General features: G+C 40.9%; 1 long non-coding RNA gene across 1 annotated transcript in view; it reads right to left on the bottom strand.

The window, feature by feature from the left end:
• LOC146768622 (uncharacterized) overlaps positions 1–17,398 on the bottom strand; it is a 95,892-nt gene that overhangs the window by 14,080 nt on the left and 64,414 nt on the right. The window contains exon 3 of the long non-coding RNA XR_014952850.1: positions 105–1,316. This is a non-coding gene — a long non-coding RNA (uncharacterized LOC146768622). The remainder of the gene's footprint in view (positions 1–104; positions 1,317–17,398) is intronic.

Here is a 17,398-nt window from a genome sequence, read left to right as displayed (position 1 = left end):
CCCTGCAAGACAATGAGAAGTGGGGGATGATGTGCAGTTATGCCAGAGGACAAAGGATATAAGACAGTAAGTAAGAGTTGTAGCTGAAAACAGAGGATAACTACTTGCATTGAGCTCAAAGATGGAAAAAGGAGGAGAAAGAAGTAGCTGGTGCTGTAATGATAGGGATGCTGGCTAGATGGTGCTAGCACATGCTCCTGTGCTTTCATCATGAACTAGTACATTATTGCTGCTTTTCCTTTAGACAGAGGTTTCATTTCCATTGCAAGAGCTGAAGAAACTACTGTCTGCTGATGGTATTGCTAATAGAGAACTGGTAGTCCCCAATGGAGTTCTTGTTCGAGTCAAAGATGAAGGGCTCTTGGAATATGAGAAAGACAAAGCTTTCTTTGCAGCACTGGGGAATGATAAGCAGCTGTCTCAACCCAATAGTCCCGTGTTGGCTAAACATGACACAAAATATAATATCTGCCTGATGTCATCCCTGAACTCACACCTTCTCATGCTGTGCTACAGAAACTCGTTCTTAATCCTCTGGACTATACTGGATTAAGTTCTCCTGGCTGTGCCGACAGAGCCGTCTCCAGTCACCAAGGCAACAGCAGGCTCCTCAGCCCCTGCAAAATGCGTATCCACGTGGTGAGGTGAAGATCCTGGCTCCAGCACACCCAGTCCTGCAAGCCACACACTTTTCATATGTATATTGTGCTTTTTATTTGGCGCTGCATTCTGCTTGTGGCAGAGCATCTGTACGGCTCTTCAGAAGATGCAGGACCAGGTAGGAGAGATCCTGTGCCTGCTGTGCTGAAAAGCAGCGGGCTTCTGGGACACCTGCTGGTGGACTGGTACTTGACACACAAGGTCCTGAGAAATTCAGGCCTACACAAGGACTATTTCCAAACTGCAGAATTTGGATTAAATGTCTCCTACTTCTCTTAGTGAATATCGGTGATGAACAACAAAGACTGAGGGTAAATCAGATCTTGAATATATGTTCAGACCTAAAACAGCCTATATATTATGGCTTACACAGAGCCCAGCCACCACTAGAGGGAACAGAAGCTCAGAGTGAATGACAAAATTACAAGATTGCTCTCTAAAATTAATGCAGTCAATGGGAAAATACTACCAGACCTTCTCCATTATAACTGGAAATGAAATGTAGACATCTCCTGACCTGGTAAGAAGAGGAAGTGACAACAGCAAATGGAGAGCAAGTAGGGGTTTTGTATCTTTGTCTGTCCTCCAAGCCTCATCTCCAACTCCTGCAGGCAGAGGATTAAAAGTGGACACTTTACATCCAAGTCTTCTTGAAGCTGTTGATAGAAAATTAAGCAAAGCTACAGGTTAGGATAGCATATATTTTGTGGAAAAGAGGATATCACCTCTTTTGTGTGCATCAAAAAGAGCTTACAAACATCACAAACCCTCTCTTTGCAATGGCATATGTTGCACATGGAAGCAGAACCAGATGGGTTAGCTGTCCTGGGCTCACTCCTGGGTGCCCTGTGAACATATAGCTCTGCTCTGTGCTGCACTGTCCAGCCGGCCTTGCCACGCATGACAGTGGAAAAAGATCAGTTCCAATATGATTAGGTAGAAAGTGGAAGTCAATTTTTTTCCAAGAGGTTAGAAATAGCCTCAACTTCAGCAGCAAGTTATCCAGAACTGAGAGAAATGGGAACTAGCAATTGAGGCTAAGCAGGACACATCCCTGGAAGTCCTTGCCTGTCCTCAGGGTTAGAAAGGAAAGGGTTTCACCAATCCCTGGCTGCTCCTTCAGAGCTGCTCATGCTGCCATAGGTATCCTTTGGTACATGCTGGGACAAGAGCAGGGTGCCTTGCCAGGTACCCTGTTCCAGGCACTTCACAGCAGCTCTCCGGCTGGCTGATGGTGCAGAGCAGTCAGGAGCCAAAATGGATATAGGGCAGAGTAGTACTCACATAGCAATTCTTCCTGAAGTTTAAGGTCAGCTGAATACTAGTGTAGGAAGGAATTGCACTCTTACTGTCTCTTGAGTCAGTCATTTCAGTTTATGTTTGAGTCTTCCCTGTCCTAGCTCAAGCATTTATATGCCTTCATCCTCTGTTTTGCTATGTCAGGTACACTGACTTCCAAAGACTTGCTCCTGATTCACACTGCTACAATCACAAGGAGAAGAAGGACTCCACATTATTGTTCCCAAGAACAAATCCTGAAGGTCTCTTAATCTGTGAAGTGGCTACAGGGAAATTTGTAGTAGAAACAGTCCCATTACTGTCTTTTGTCCACATGACTTATTTTGATCCTGTTAACTGTGACTAACAGTATTTCCTAAGAAATACACTTTTTGTTCCTGCCTCCTCCTTATGCACAAGTTTTCCTCTAATTCCTGTTGATGCTACTGTGCCTGGCACAGAGTGAACCATTTCCCCTCATTCCCACAAGCAAATCCAATGCAGCCCTGTGCAGCAGGTATCAAGAACCACCTGGTCACACTGAAGTGAGAGACTCAGTCCAGAGGCCCTCAGCTGAGCAGCAGCCATAACACAACTCCAAAGGTAGCTCATCTATGTGGTTCTTTTCTGGCCTCTCTTTTCCCCTGGAAGAAGAGGAAAACCTTGGTATAAGTATGGCCACAGTCACCATGGCTGCCTGGCACAGAAATCAATGGAAGGGCATGAAATCTAGCCCAATCCCTGTCATGGCACTTCTCAGGTGGGAAGTTGCCAGTAAGAAGTGCTTCTGTCCTACAGCTCTCTTCCCTCTGATGTTACAAAACCAAAGTGGCTGTGGACTGCAATGTGATGGTCAGTGAACCTCAACAAGTCATGAGATGGTTCAAGCAGTGGAGACTGGTAATTAAGCATTAACAAACATTAGTCAAAAGTACAACAAAAGAGGATATCAGAGAGCAGCAAAACAGGATTCTGCTGCAACGCTCCAGTGAGGTACAGAATTTGTCACACCTTTCATGGCAAACTGCTCTCCCTTCCTATTCTGAATAAATCCTGTCCCCTCTCCAAAAGATTTCTCTTTGCAAAGAAACAACAGGGGTGAGGTTTACACAAGGGAAATTCTTAAGCATGAAATGCAGAATAAAAAACACAACATCAGTCTGAAAAGTCCAGTAATCCATTATCATAAGCTTATATGAGCTACATTTTCCATGTTTCTAAAACACAACCAAAGTAGCTAAAACATCTCTTATGTGGCAGGAATCCAGAGAAAGAGGCAAGCCAAATCAAGCCTGGGCATTTCTCCAGCAGAATGGGTTTGCTTCAAAAGCTGGAGTGAACTTAAAACTTTAAGGGGGAACAAGAGGCCAGCTTTATATGCTGTTTTGTCAACCATACATTGATTTCTAAGCTGATGAGAAGTTCCTGTCATCAGATTAATACTCCACCATTAGGCTATAGTTTCCTACATAGGAATGATAACATTTAAGCAACAAGAGCAAGTTTCATCATTCCATCAAACATCATGGCTGACACTTGCTATTTCCAGTATACTCTCTGCTCCACACACAGGGTAAATTTCCCCCCATGAGAGTAACTACTATTTACTTAGCAGGAGCCTAAGGGAGAAAGAAGAGAGGATTGTTTCTACAAATGAAGAATGCTTGCAAAACTTCTAAGACAGACTGTTACTAGCATCTGGCAAGAAGTGGCACAGACAGTCTCTATTCTTGTGGAAAATAGTTCAGTAGGGAGTTCATTTCTTGTCCCACCTGAAAACTGTAATTTCCACCAGTACTAGACCATCTTATATGTGGTTGCTGATCCACTTGGAATTTGCTAAATCCCTTGAGACACTCCCAGCCATTTTGTTACTCCAGTCACTGATGGGTAGAGCTAGTTGGAAGATGCTGTAAAGGAAGATCAACTAGTAGCCATCTTATCAGTATTGGGTTACTCTTTCTTATTAGTGTTTTGCCATGCCTTGTTCATACAGATAACTGGTGGCAGATGTAAAACAAGTGAGAAGAAAAAGAGGTCTTAAAAATATAGATTTTTTTTCCTCTGAGCACACTTAGACAAAAGATAGGGTTTCAGAGATCTTGTAGTGCTTTTAGGACAGAGACAGGGAGAGGGACAAGTCATTTTAGGGAAGCTTTGTAAAGCCAAGTAATCCCAGCTTTAGTGATCTGCAGTGCGTATGTTGCATTGAGCAGGATAAAGGGGAAATGGGCTACAAGCCTGCTTGTATCAAGCAAGTGCAGATAGAAGAGCTATTCACAACCCAAAAACATTGTTGTGACATTTAACCTTGCTCTGCTGACAGCCTCAGTGAAGGCAGCAAGAATTGATTCAGTTTGGAGACTGAACTCCATAAAGGGAGTAGGAGCACTAAGAAACTAAGAAAGAGGGGTGGAGTGTAACGAAAAAAAAATGAAATTGTTCTTCTCTTCTGAAATTGGTAGACTGCTCCCCTGGTGCCTCCCCTCCTCCTTAGCAGCTGCCCCTTGTTTCAATGTATTAAAATCATGATAATAAATCTATCCAGAAAAGACATTTTCACAGTGTCTAAAATACAAAGAGTGTTCACATCAACAAAAATCAGATTTTTGAATTGGCTATTCTTACTTCACAGATTACATTGCCCACAAGTTTTTAAAATAACCCTGTGTAGAATTTATGTTGTTTTTTTGGGAAAGTAAAGAGGAAAAATTACTAACCCGGAAACCTGGCTCAGACCCCAAACATGTCCCTTTAACCAGCTGTTGTATCCACAGATGTTTGTCCTTTTTTGGGGTGCACTGCAGGGCAAACACTGAAGATTTTATCCAGGAATAATCTGGGGACTTTTTAAATGCAAGAATACTGAAGGAAAATTTGTATTAGGAATGTTGTTTGAAATAGAGACTGAGAAATAATGGGCTGCATCCCTATATAGTACTGCACATAATCATACAAAAGATACTGAGTCCAGAAAGTCCCGTGGAAAACTGTTCTGAGTTTGTACACACTGCATGCTCCACAACATTTCAGAATGGCCTGTTTATACAGCAAAATACCTAATGGCCCATAACTAAGTTAAAAGACAGCACTATAATGGGCCACAGAAAAAAATAACAGGAGAAAGGAGAATTCCTGGGAGTGTCCAAGGTCCCTGAAATAGATGGGATTTTGCTATGGAAATTCCTAGCTGTTAGCATGTGAAAGAGGTGAAGCAGGACTGTGAAGGAGTGAGTCTACATGGCATATGAAGTGCTTGGGTATCAGATCCAGATTCAGAGATATGGAAAAGAAATCCCACTTTTAGGGACAAGACTTGCTGAAAGAGAGGGCATGACATTGGCAAAATGGTAGCAGAAAAGGAAGACAGGAGGGAGAGGAGGTACGGAGAATGGGAATGGCTAAAAACAGGGAAAGTAATGGTGGTGAACTGCTGGGGTTTTTAAAAATGCCAGTTTTGTTATAAATTCAGTCCACGACCTTGATGACAGGTAAACTTTCCATGCTTTTCCTCAGATTCCCATGTCTGTAAAATATCTGCAATATTTCTATACCTCAAGATTCTTACTTGGAAAGTGCCAGAAAGCTATTAAATATACAGTGTAAAAAAGTATCAATTAGGCATAAAAGGAAAAAACCAACTCAAAAAATAATCACTGGTATCTATGGAAAAATGTCATTTTGGGTGCCATAAAGAGCTATGCCATTTATATTCTTAAAAGGGGGCATGGCTGAGAAAAGCAGCACTCTCTTCTTATTACCACTGAGGTCCCAGTAGACCTTCCTACTGAAAGAACACTCTGTAAACAAATAAATGCTGATGTGACTGTGATAGTGATTGATGAAGTAAGATCAGGACCTCATTGTGTTCAGCACTGTGAACACCTAATAATCCTTACTTGAGAGCCTCATATTCAGACTGCAAGCAAAAGAATAAAGGATAGAGTAAGCTGGTAAGAGATGAATACGCAGCAACGAAATTTCTTTTTCTGACTGGGTTTATCTTGGTGAAAAGATAAGTGATCCCATCATCCTGGCCTCATGTTTATAGGAATCTGGATCTGTGTACTGTGTATGAAAGAAGCCAGCAGTTCTCTGGTGTGGAGGGCAGAGGCTATATCAGGGAATTCACTTATCAGCAACTATATGCAAATAATTACCCCTGCAGTGGATGACACCAAAGAAGGAATTTTGGCAACATCCTCTCCAGGATTTTGCTGTTCCTCAGGGAATCTTCTGGCTAAGTGAAGGGCACTTACGAGGTACATTATTTCATTATTTCTGCAGCTTGGGCACTCTTTTGCCTGCAGCACTGCAGGGATCCTACCATGCAGCTTGGGATTTTGCCAGTCAGCTCACTAGATTACTGGAGCGAAGCAATGAAGAAAATGCAGCAAAAATGCTGATTGTACTACAGTCTGGGAGAAATTCTTTTTGTATTCAGCTCATGGCAAAGCCTCTTACAACATCATAAATTCTCTGTAGCAGCAAGAGAGGGACAAGGGAGAGAAGCCTGCTGTCTCTGTTTTTCCTGCACAGTCTATTCTCAGCACTGTGCGTCACGCTCGCCTTCATCACTCTCCATCACTTCAGCACAGTTCAGGAAGATTCTGACATCTGGGTCTGCATTGTTATGAGCTAGCAAAGGCCTTTTCCACCACAGTCCAGAGATCACAGTCCAAAAGCCAGAGAGAGTTTTTTGCTGTCAAACTACATGTTTTTGCTCTGAGTAAATGTGACAGAATAAATAGAGAGCCCCCATAGTGCCAATATTAAAAACACTTTTCAGAGTACAATAGCACTTTAAATGAGGAAAAAATGACACAGGGCTCTTGGAAAAAATAAAAACAAACGTAAATGTCAAATTCAGTTAATGTCAGGAAATTGTATATTGAGAGAGATGAGTTCATAGCAGTTAATATAGCCACTCGCTAAGAAACAGCTTTTTGTTTTCTGCTGAATAGTTGGTAGTTTTTTTTTTTCCCCGCCTTCTCCCACAATAACACAAAACTGTGAGTTCACCTGTGAAAAGACAGAGAGCAAGAATATGGGTATTTGCTTGGGGTTGCAATACATCAAATGTCAAATCCACAATGAGACAGTAACTTAACAACTGAGTTTACAGCATTAGGCCAGAAATACTAAAAATGAGCAGAAGGCCAAACAAGAATATGAAGAGACAAAGTAATTTGTTTAAGGATTCAGAACAGTAGAGTGGCAGAGCTATCTTGAGCTATGACTAAACCCAGTGTGTCAAGATTTATTAACTCAGGATTCCAGGATTTACTAAACCAGCAACTCCTGCTGAACTGTTGATATTCTGAAGATTAGGTTTAAATACATGATAATATTGTTGGAAGAACAAAATAAAAAGGGTTTTGGACAATTCACACAGTTCTTTTACTGAGTGCAAGGTTGCCATCTGGAGAGCTGCAGCACTACTGGGCTAGGGACACTGATAGTTTCAAAGGCAATTAGTGTAACCCATTCCTGACATGAAAGAACACTGGTGCACTCCTTTTAATTGCTGGGTTTTGGATTCATCATAAAAATAATGAGGTGAGAGCTGGGAAATGTGTCTGATATAGTCTGGGAAACACTCTGACTTTCATTGCACATGTGGCATGCAGCTGCATCCATGTTACTAAGCATTCTAATGGCACAGAAACAGGACATGCCTCCTAAAGTGAAAAATATACTATTTTCAATGTCATGCTTTGAAGGGTATAGTGATAAAAAGAGCTACAGAGCAACGATTGCTCAAGTAGCAGAGTAACAACAGCTTTGATTCTGTTACCAAGTTCCTCTGGTCACAAAGATATTACATTACACTTGTATAACTCATGCTTTCTGTCTGCAGGTGGAAAAATGACAAGCTGTGCATTCTCCATCCCTGGAGATATTCAAGACTGGATAAAGCTATGAGCAATCTGGTCAGATCTTCAGCCAACCCTGATTTGAACAAGAGGTTGATCCAGAAACCTCCAGAGGTGTCTTCCAACCAGAACTATGCTGTGCCCATTGCAACTTAAGGATGGTGTGGTGTTGCCTCCGTGCTTAGCAGAATAGCAACTTCTGGCCTTTATTTCATGGCCAGAGACAAGTATCTCATCTCTGCTGAAGAAAACTCTGTCATTTTTCATGCTTCACCAGCAAGAATTGCTGGGTATGGCTACAGAAGCAGCTCAATCCCATAGTGCAAGACTGATCCACAAGCATTTCCAGTTAGCTTAAATCATGAGCTCCTAAACCAATGAGTGCTGACACATTGCATTGTGAGGAGATAAATTGTGGCTGAGCATTTAAGTGATGAACAGAAATTTCTCTTAATCTTGTCATATTCCCTTGAAGCCAGTCATGAGTTACAACACAGACTAATCCCTACTGCCTGTCATGCCTCACCTTATGAATAACCCAAACATACAACTTTGCTTCCAGAGATTTTTTTAGAGTTCTGTTGATTCTTTTTTGTTCTTTCCATGTCTATCTTTCCATTTACTGGCAAGTATTTTATCTTTAATTATGCCTATAAATCACATGACACCAAGGTTATGCACTCTCAAGGCTACTCCTCCGCTCAACCTTTTCTCATGATGAACAGTAGTTATAAGTGCACTAAAGGTGAGAAGAGACACAGGGAGCATGCTGACCTAATAAAGTTGTTGGAGCTCTCAGTGCAATAAAATAAGATAGAATGTAGCACAAAGAAAAGGATACATTATTCTGTCGATGTAGTTGGCAAACCATGGGAATTTGATGTGATAAGAAAAGCTTAATAACTTTGTGGGCACCTTCCTGCTTCTCAGTGAGCACAGTTACTGCTGGTGCCTAGTGTGGTGTCAGGCACACCACCAAAACACAGTGCTTACACAAACATGCCCTGCCATGTGGATTGGCATAAGGCTCAGTAAGCTGTGTTGTGCAAAGGCAAATGTTTGAAGCTTGAGAGGCTCAGAAACTTCATGGCTCAAGCATATATAGAGTAGGTAGCAAAATCATGTTTCAGGGGCTCTCAGTTACGCTTCCTGTGGAGATGAGCAGGAGCTGTTTTGGCCCAGCCTCCCAGAGAGGTTAAATTAATTGTAAACAATTTGGAGCAGTACTGGTCTTTGTAACTGCTTGCAAGAGCAAGGGGATGGAGAAAAGTACACCATGGATCAGAACTGATCATGGCAGTGCAGAACTACTGCAAAAAAAGGGCATCACCTTATCCTTAAGGACTTGCAGGGGCAGCTTTTGTGAACATCAGAGTAAAAAAAAAAAAAAGCTGTGCCTTGACAGAATGGTGCAGAATGGGTTAAGTAAACACATTTTTGATAATATGCAAACTGTATCTGAGCCTGGGCCATGTCAAACCTGCCTGGCACACTCTCTGAAATAGCTCATCACCCAGTTGAACTGCGGGACTATAAGGATCTTCATTACCTGACTGTTGTTATAAATGAGAATTTATTCAGCCAGGGGTCGGCTCTGGGTGAGCAACAAGGAGTCTGCCTCAGCAGAGGCTTTCCCCCATGCCCACACACCTCCATCCTGTTACAAGCTGTTTTTATAGGGAAAATTCCACCTGAGGCCAAGATTTCAGTAATCAGTATTTTCTTCTATTCAGAGTCGATATGTTAATAAGATTCTCTTTTTTTGGTGATGAGGGAGAACAATTCAGTGTCTGGAGTTCCGTTTAATCCCTTGATGAAATTTACGGGAAGGCTGCATTCACATGTATCTGCCCAAGGATTTCTATGATATCCATCTTGGGTCATTTATGCCATGATCAGCACCTGGGGTTTCCGTATCTCCCCAGACATGGCCCATCTCCTGGCGAGTTGTACGTTCTTACTTGTAAATCAGTTTCTAATATACACCCAGTCTTGCCTGAGAGGGTGGGGGGGAAATCCTAATACAAATGTGTATACTCTAAAAATATTCAATATCACATATATCATATTAGAAATGGCGCGAATTATATCTACTACACATAACAATTGTGAACTCTCAAGACTTTATTTTGACACTGTTATAAATGAAAATTTGTCCAGCCAAATTAAAATGAAAAAATAAATTATTTATTTTACAATGAAATTCTATCTAGCCAGCCACAAGGAAAGAACAGAGCTGAGCCCGGGGTCGGCCCTGGGTGTGCAACAAAGAGGTCAGCCTCAGCAGAGGTTTTCCTCTGTGCCCACACATCTCCATCCTGGTACAAGTGGTTTTTATAGGGAAAATTCCACCTGAAGCAAAGATTTCGGCAGTCAGTCTTTTCTTCCATTCAGAGTCCACAGGTTAATAAGATTTTCTTTTTTGGTGATGAAGAAGAACAATTCAGTGTCTGGAGTTGGTGAATCCCTTGATGAAATTTACAGGAATGCTGCATTCACGTGTATCTGCCCAAGGATTTCCATGATATCCATCTCGGGTCATTTACGCCATGATCAGTGCATCTCTCCAGACATGGCCCATCCCCATCTCCTTGCCAGCCACATCCTTTTACGTGTAAATCGGGTTTCAACATACACCAGATCTTGCCTGCGAGGGTGGGGGGAGTCCTAATACAAACGTGTATGCTCCAACAAATATTCAATATCACATATATCACACTAGAAATGGCACGAATTATATCTACTACACAAAACAACACAAAGAAGACTACACAAAGAAAGAACAAACCTGGAATAAAACACCATGAGCTCTGAGTGTCCCTACTCAGCATTCACTTTGCACGGGCCTGAAAGGTCATGCAGAGATAGGGTCCTTTGCATGTAAAGCTAAGATACTTTTAAGTCACATTTTCAGCTCTTTCTCCCCTTGTCTACCTCAGAAAAAAACTGGCTTTGGTTCAACCCATTCCCATGACCATCAAGTGAATTACAGCTACTTCCATTCCCACATAAAAGATCACTTCAGCCCTGACCTCAGACTTACCCCATGGGTCTGTGCAGAGTTATTATGAGTGATTAGTTCAGATCTTTCCCTCCAGCATTTCACAGTGATGCTATGAACTGTTGGTCATAGACTATGTTGGAGAAAGCCATGTGGGAACTTTCTAAAGATACCAAAATTCACTGAAGGTGAAACCCACTCTCCATCCACAACAGAGGGTTTTGCATGACAAGCATCACAGCTGATCTCTTAACACTGCCCAGTCAGACACCTACAGTCACACCCCTGGAAAACCATATTAAGCCCCAGGTTAGTAGTCCATGGATTTTTAAAATGCTCCATCTGTCTGCCAGTGCTAAACAGTGTCCCATGGTTTAAACTGAAATAAAAGTAACCAATCCTTACATGGAAACAGGCTTTGTGTTGGACTTTCAAAATTTAAAAAATGGGGCTGGAGCCTCTGTTGTACCTTTTTTCAGATTATAAAGAGGACCTCAATAATACTTTGATTGATCTTTGTAAATTCTACTTTTAAATGTAACATTTTTCCTCTCTATTTTATCTTGCCAGACTTTCTCAATGCTTCAAAAATCATCTGAAGCTACACATTTTGAGACCAAACTTAAAACAAGTTGGAAGACAGAAAGGGTAATTTACCATATACAAAATTCCTTATGTAGTAAGTATAGTAGCAATTGCACTCTAATGTTTAATGAGACCACTGGCTAAAAAGTCTCTTTCTGGAGGAGTCATAAAGTTTTAGAACATTTCTGTCTGTGCTGATCTGGTGATGACTGCTCTTCCAAGAAAGGTCTACAGCTGTATCAGATGGGAAACAACCAAAGCACAGAGATAGCCAGGTGTGAATTTAGCTCAAAGACTAAATATAGCTATTATATTATTATTTAATATAAACTTTTATATTAAAGCCCACATACACAGGTGTGTGTATGTGTGATGAAAAGGGGATTAAGTTTTTCAGCTTGACTTACAAAAAGGTTGTGGCAAAATGCTACTTGCAAATCTGTGAGCAGCTTCAGCACTGACTCAACCTGAAGCATCTAGCTCTCTCCTGAATCAATGTCCCCTGAATTTCCTGTATCCTAAAATCTTTTAAAATTTCTTTTGGCAACTTCACCTTCAGACACTGTATCCTGTCTGTCTAGGCTTAATACAGGACTGGAGCTAAAGATTTGGTATGGCCTCAAGCTTATTTGCTAAAATATATAGTGGTAACAGCAACTACAGCAATAAGAACAGACTTTAGCAAAAAATACTCAAATAAACCACCTTGCTTTTAGCAGCAACGTGATTCGAAAGGTACCATGCCTTGTCCTGACATGTGAAACTGCAATGGCAAACACTTCTCAACTTGGCTTTTCCTTATATTAAGGATCCTGGAAGGCTCACTGTAATCACAACTTTAGGGATTTACATTTTTAACACAAATGGTAAGAGTTACTACAACAGGGCAGCTTTTACATGTGGAGCTTTTGTATGTGGAGCAGGCTGGGGGGGAGCACTTATACTTCTGCTCTGACAAAAGCCTGAATTTGATTAGGATTAAACCATAGAGGAGGTTGTTCAATTTTAATGGGTCTGAACAACAGCCATGAAAAAAGCATCAATTTCTGCTCATGAATTGTACGTGACTTCTTACAATATGTACATAATAGTCAAGTTAACAGGTTCCTCATGCCCATATTTGAAGAACGGCTGTATCAGAATGGCTTAAATATCCCTTAGTAAATCTATTTTAAATTACTTCTGTGGAGAGTCTGTGAAAGTCTGTAATGATGGCAATTGCTTCTTGGGTTATTTAACACCAGAAAATTCTGGGTAGCCATTCTAAGATGTTTGTACAAACCCTGCTGTTAATAAGCATGCCTCCCCTTGCATGACTCAGCTCTTTTCCAGTATCCAACTTTTCCCTACTTGAAGGGAAGATGGGGAAGGCTTGTCACAAAGGTTTGTAACTGTTGCTTTTGAGCAGTTTTGGGGTGTTCTTTGATCTAGCAATGATGATTAATCTATGCAGCAGTTGTTTGTTAATTACCTGAAAACTGAGTTTTCAAAATAATAGATCTCAGACTCACAGAAGGAAAAGAGTTATCATGGCATCTAGATGGTCTCCCAAACTGAGAAAATTTGTTTAAGTTGTTTCTTCACTAATGTTTCAGGGCAGCTTTCTTACCTTTTCCTCCGAGATTTTGTGACTTAAGTTTTGCTTTTCCTGCTTGCTTCTATTATTTAATCCATAATTTAATAATACGTATGCTGGAAGGAAGCTATTACAAAAGCAATTCAAAGCCTTATATTAACTTGGAAAAATAACACTTTAGCAAGAGCTTTTTTTTTTCTCCACAGCAATATTCCAGGTGGTATCATATCAGAATTTTCTACAGCTACTTCCAAGGAGGAAACAGCTCTCCAGTATCACAGTACCTTAAGTAGTAGCTTCCCTTTTACACAATAAGAGCTACACAAAGTAGAAGCTGAACCAACATCTCTGTAGAGGAATAGCAGGAAGAAAAGGTTGGGAAAATATATGCTTTACCAGGACTGGTGTAGGATTTTAAACTCCAGTCTAGATGCTGAAATCTAAAATCTCTTTCTAGCCCTGAGGTACTGGTGGACATTGAAGAGATCACTGGACCCACTGTGGAAATGGTTTTAACCTTTCCTGTTTTTCAAAATGGTGGTTAGAAAGGCTCAATCAAAATACTTTGAAAGTGTCAAGTGAATGGAGATACACAAAATACCATTAATAGCAAGAAAACTTGACAGATGAACTCCAGCTTTCACCATATACATACATTATTCTGAAAGAAGATATTGTCTCTGAGCTAAAAAGTTGACTAGGGTATATCTTTACCCCTTACAAAGTAGTCTTCCAGCAGCTTTGTCCTCCACGATACCAAGGCCTCTGTAATCTCATTTCAAAAATACAATGAAAGCACCTCAAATCCTCAAACTTTTATGGTAACTGACAATGTAGGAAACTTACTTTTATATATATATATATATATATGTATATTTCCTGCATTTCAAAGTCTGAGGATTTGGGGTGCCTTTATTATGTTTTTTAATATCTATATATCTATATATCTATATATATATATTAGATATAGATATAGATATAGATATAGATATAGATATAGATATAGATATATAGATAGATATATAGCCATGCTACAAATATGACAGGAAAAGTAATCTGTAATTTAATTCAATTTACAGCTCCCAGATCATGCAGCCTCCCTGACTCATCCAAGCCACTCTGCTTTATCAGAACTGCCAGCATCACACTGAGACAGTGTGCAATAAAATATGGAAAATATGTTCACAGAGTGTGACCTCAGGGATGATGTGAGCTGTCATGAAAAACATGGTGAAATGCCATGATGCAGTTCATGAGCTTGGAAGCAGACATACATTGCTGCTACTAGTGCTACAGCTTCTGCCATACCTGCTTTGTGTACAGAGGATTTCAGGGCTCAGTATTACACACTCAGCTTCCTTCACCAGCCCAAAATGCAAAGCTTCACTTCCAGCCACAGTCCTGAGTTAGAGGAGATGGAATCTCTCCTATGCATCTAAATGGTGAAGTGCTGTGAGATAACATCCTCATATCCTCCCTCTGCCCTCAAATTGGGGCAAAAACTGGCTGCCCGTGAGCCAGTCCTGTGCAAACACAGGAACTTAAACAGCACAAATACTCCAATAAAACCACATGACACTACTTTCATGCAACTCACTTTTGAAGACAGATCTAGTTGCACCTGCCACTGACCAAGCCTGAACGCTCACTTTTCTCATTGCAGCTCTAATATCTTTGTGCTTGCCAAATAATAAATAAAACTTTACCATTCTTTCTCCTTTTCCAGCATAGAGCTTGGGCTGGATGCTGTCATTTATTCAAATAATACTTCTGCATCTGTGATTTTAGTTCAAAGCACTGAAATCTTTCTGCATTTCATGACTGTATCATGGCATGGCAAGAGAATACTGCAGCATTTCTTCTGATGGCTCCAAAGCACTAATAACACCTGTATCACTAAGTAATGGTGCATCTAGTACCTTCAGCAGGAGAGAAACACAGAATAATTAAAGTTGGAAAGAAGACTCCTCTTTAGTCCCAACCCTGTTAAAAGTTGAGCTAACTCCAAAGTTAGGCAAGGGAGGCAGAATATCAAGAATAATCACTTCTATCTGTCACCACTGGGCAGGACAGAAATTGATTTTTTAATGTGGATTAAATTCAATATTTCTAAGACCTGATAAGGAAAACAATTACCATACAATATAGATTCCACAGCAAGGAACTAATAATGTAAGAATTATCTTAGCACCGCATATTTACTATGCCATTGACACTTTCTGCTTTTCCAAAATTGTATATGCAAGGCATGCAGCTGATGTTTTTAAAGTAAAGTTAAAGGGTAGGTGATTTCAGAGAGGGAATAATTCTTAAATAACAGGGTTTTCTTGCAGTGCAAACTGTAGCAGAAGACAACCAAAACACCAACCTGCAGATTAGTTTGCAGCTGAAAAGCACTGGCTTTTGAAAAGAGACACCTCAAAGCTTCACACACATGTCAAAGGTAGGCAAAGATTTCCTACTCTCCACAGAGCCTTCCTTCCACATTTTCCTTCCCTCTTGCCTGTAATATTGTGGGTTATGTAAGAACTTTGTTAGGATGAATGGTGCTTATAAAGGGTTATGTGAGGTCAGGATCATATGTATATGGGAATGTGGTTCTTCCTGCTAAAACTTCTTCCAGAATGCCTCTTAGGCATATACACCAGTGTTCAGAATTCCCTGATGTGACTGTGTGTTTAAGGAAGTAACAGTAAAAAAATACACTATTGAGTTATCTGAAAAATTCATGTGAGATTGTGCAGCTCATGCACTCTGGTATCATCAGATAACTACAGGGGTTTTCAATCTTAAATTTCCACTCTCTTAAGACATTGGGTACCGGTGTCCCCCACTGGTACCTAGGATCTAGAGGAGGGCAGCTCTGAGGAAAGGGCTCTTCTCTGCTGCCTCCATAGTCCCCTTTCCCAAGCATCTGGGGCTGCTGCAGCTGGACGGGAGGCACTGAGCCATGCCAGCAGCTCTCACTATGCGTGGTGCATGTGGCTCTACACTGGCTGTGAGCACAGACAACTGAAATCTTGCTGCACTGCTCAGGAAAAGATCCAACCACCACCTACAATTCTGTTGAACAAGGCTCTGCTCTCTGCTACAAGAAAAGCTATTAGCTAAAGGCACAAAAGCACATCATCTGGCTGATGAGGCAGTTTTGAGACCGGAGGTTTGTTAGTAAATGCACCTTATGATCCTGCAAAAAAATGACCAGGCAGAATGAGTTTGGAGATCCCTAGAGAGGGACAAATCCATTTATTATCACAGGTCTTTCTGTCAGTACCAGCAACAGAATAAAACCTCATAAACATTTTTTTCTTTTATTTTCCTTTTTTTCTGTGCATGGTCCAAATGTGACAGAAAGGTAATAAAAAGTTTTGAGAAGAAGTTTGCAGCAAGAAACAGTCTTTGGATTTCACTAAAAGAAACAGAATATTAATCTGGAGCTGTTCCAAGGGTCTCACATTTTAATAACACAGCAGAGGCAACATAGGCATATGTAGATTATGTCAGATTGACTTTGGACTGTCTTACTTATTAAAACATGCTCAAGTCTCAGAGTTTTCTATGGGACAAGTACACAGTTAAGTAAAGCACACCATTCCAGACTTTCCTGAAAAGAGTGGGCTCCTGATGAGGATGTTGCATATAAACACTTTCCAAGTGGCAAGTAGGTTTTGAGTTTGCAACACAGCAGTTCCTCAGAAGCAGCCTTGTGTCCCTAGCCCCTGATAAAATCAAGGTAGCTTCAAGGCCCTCGCTCAAAGATTTCAGTAGGCTCTGGTCATGCAGGAAGCTTTTCTCATTGTAACTTGCTTATGTACTTTATCCTCAAATTAAAACATCTGCCAAGTCCACAGTTTCACAGAGCTCACACTCAGTCATAGCAAAATCAGTTCTGCTTGGAGGAAACCAATGCCCTACTTCTCAGGGTGGGCTGTTTCCATGCCAAGACAGAGTCTCAATCATTTGGGTTCCACCTTCCCTCCAACCAAACCAACTCAAAATTTCTAAAGGAGTTTTTCAACAGGAACAGTGAATCCCCTCACCTTGCCCAATTCCCTTCTTTCTAGGCACTGGCAGAATGATGGTACACACATTTAGGAAAAAGAGGATCGTGACCCACACACAGAGGATTACATTTGATTGCATGTTACTAATGATGGAAAATGGCAACTTCAAATAGAGCTTTAATTTTAAATAAAGTAGCTTTCAAACTTAAGCACTGTCTTGAGGATGAAAGTGGGATGTCTGTGGCAGTTGCACTATGACATGTAGTTTCCTGTGCACAGTAGATCTGTGGTGAAGAATCACAGGTGGTTTGCAGTGGTGGGAAGACCTTGTGCTTAGGGACTGCAGTCTTACTGTACTTGCAGAATTCCACCTTAAAAGTAATTGGATGTCTCTGTAGCTCAGAGAAGGTTTGCTAAG

The sequence above is a fragment of the Lonchura striata genome, chromosome 1 (assembly GCF_050655825.1).
Source record: "Lonchura striata isolate lonStrDom1 chromosome 1, ASM5065582v1, whole genome shotgun sequence".
Taxonomy (NCBI): domain Eukaryota; kingdom Metazoa; phylum Chordata; class Aves; order Passeriformes; family Estrildidae; genus Lonchura; species Lonchura striata.
Note: the sequence above shows the minus strand (reverse complement) of the source record. Positions and strands in the feature narration are given on the sequence as shown.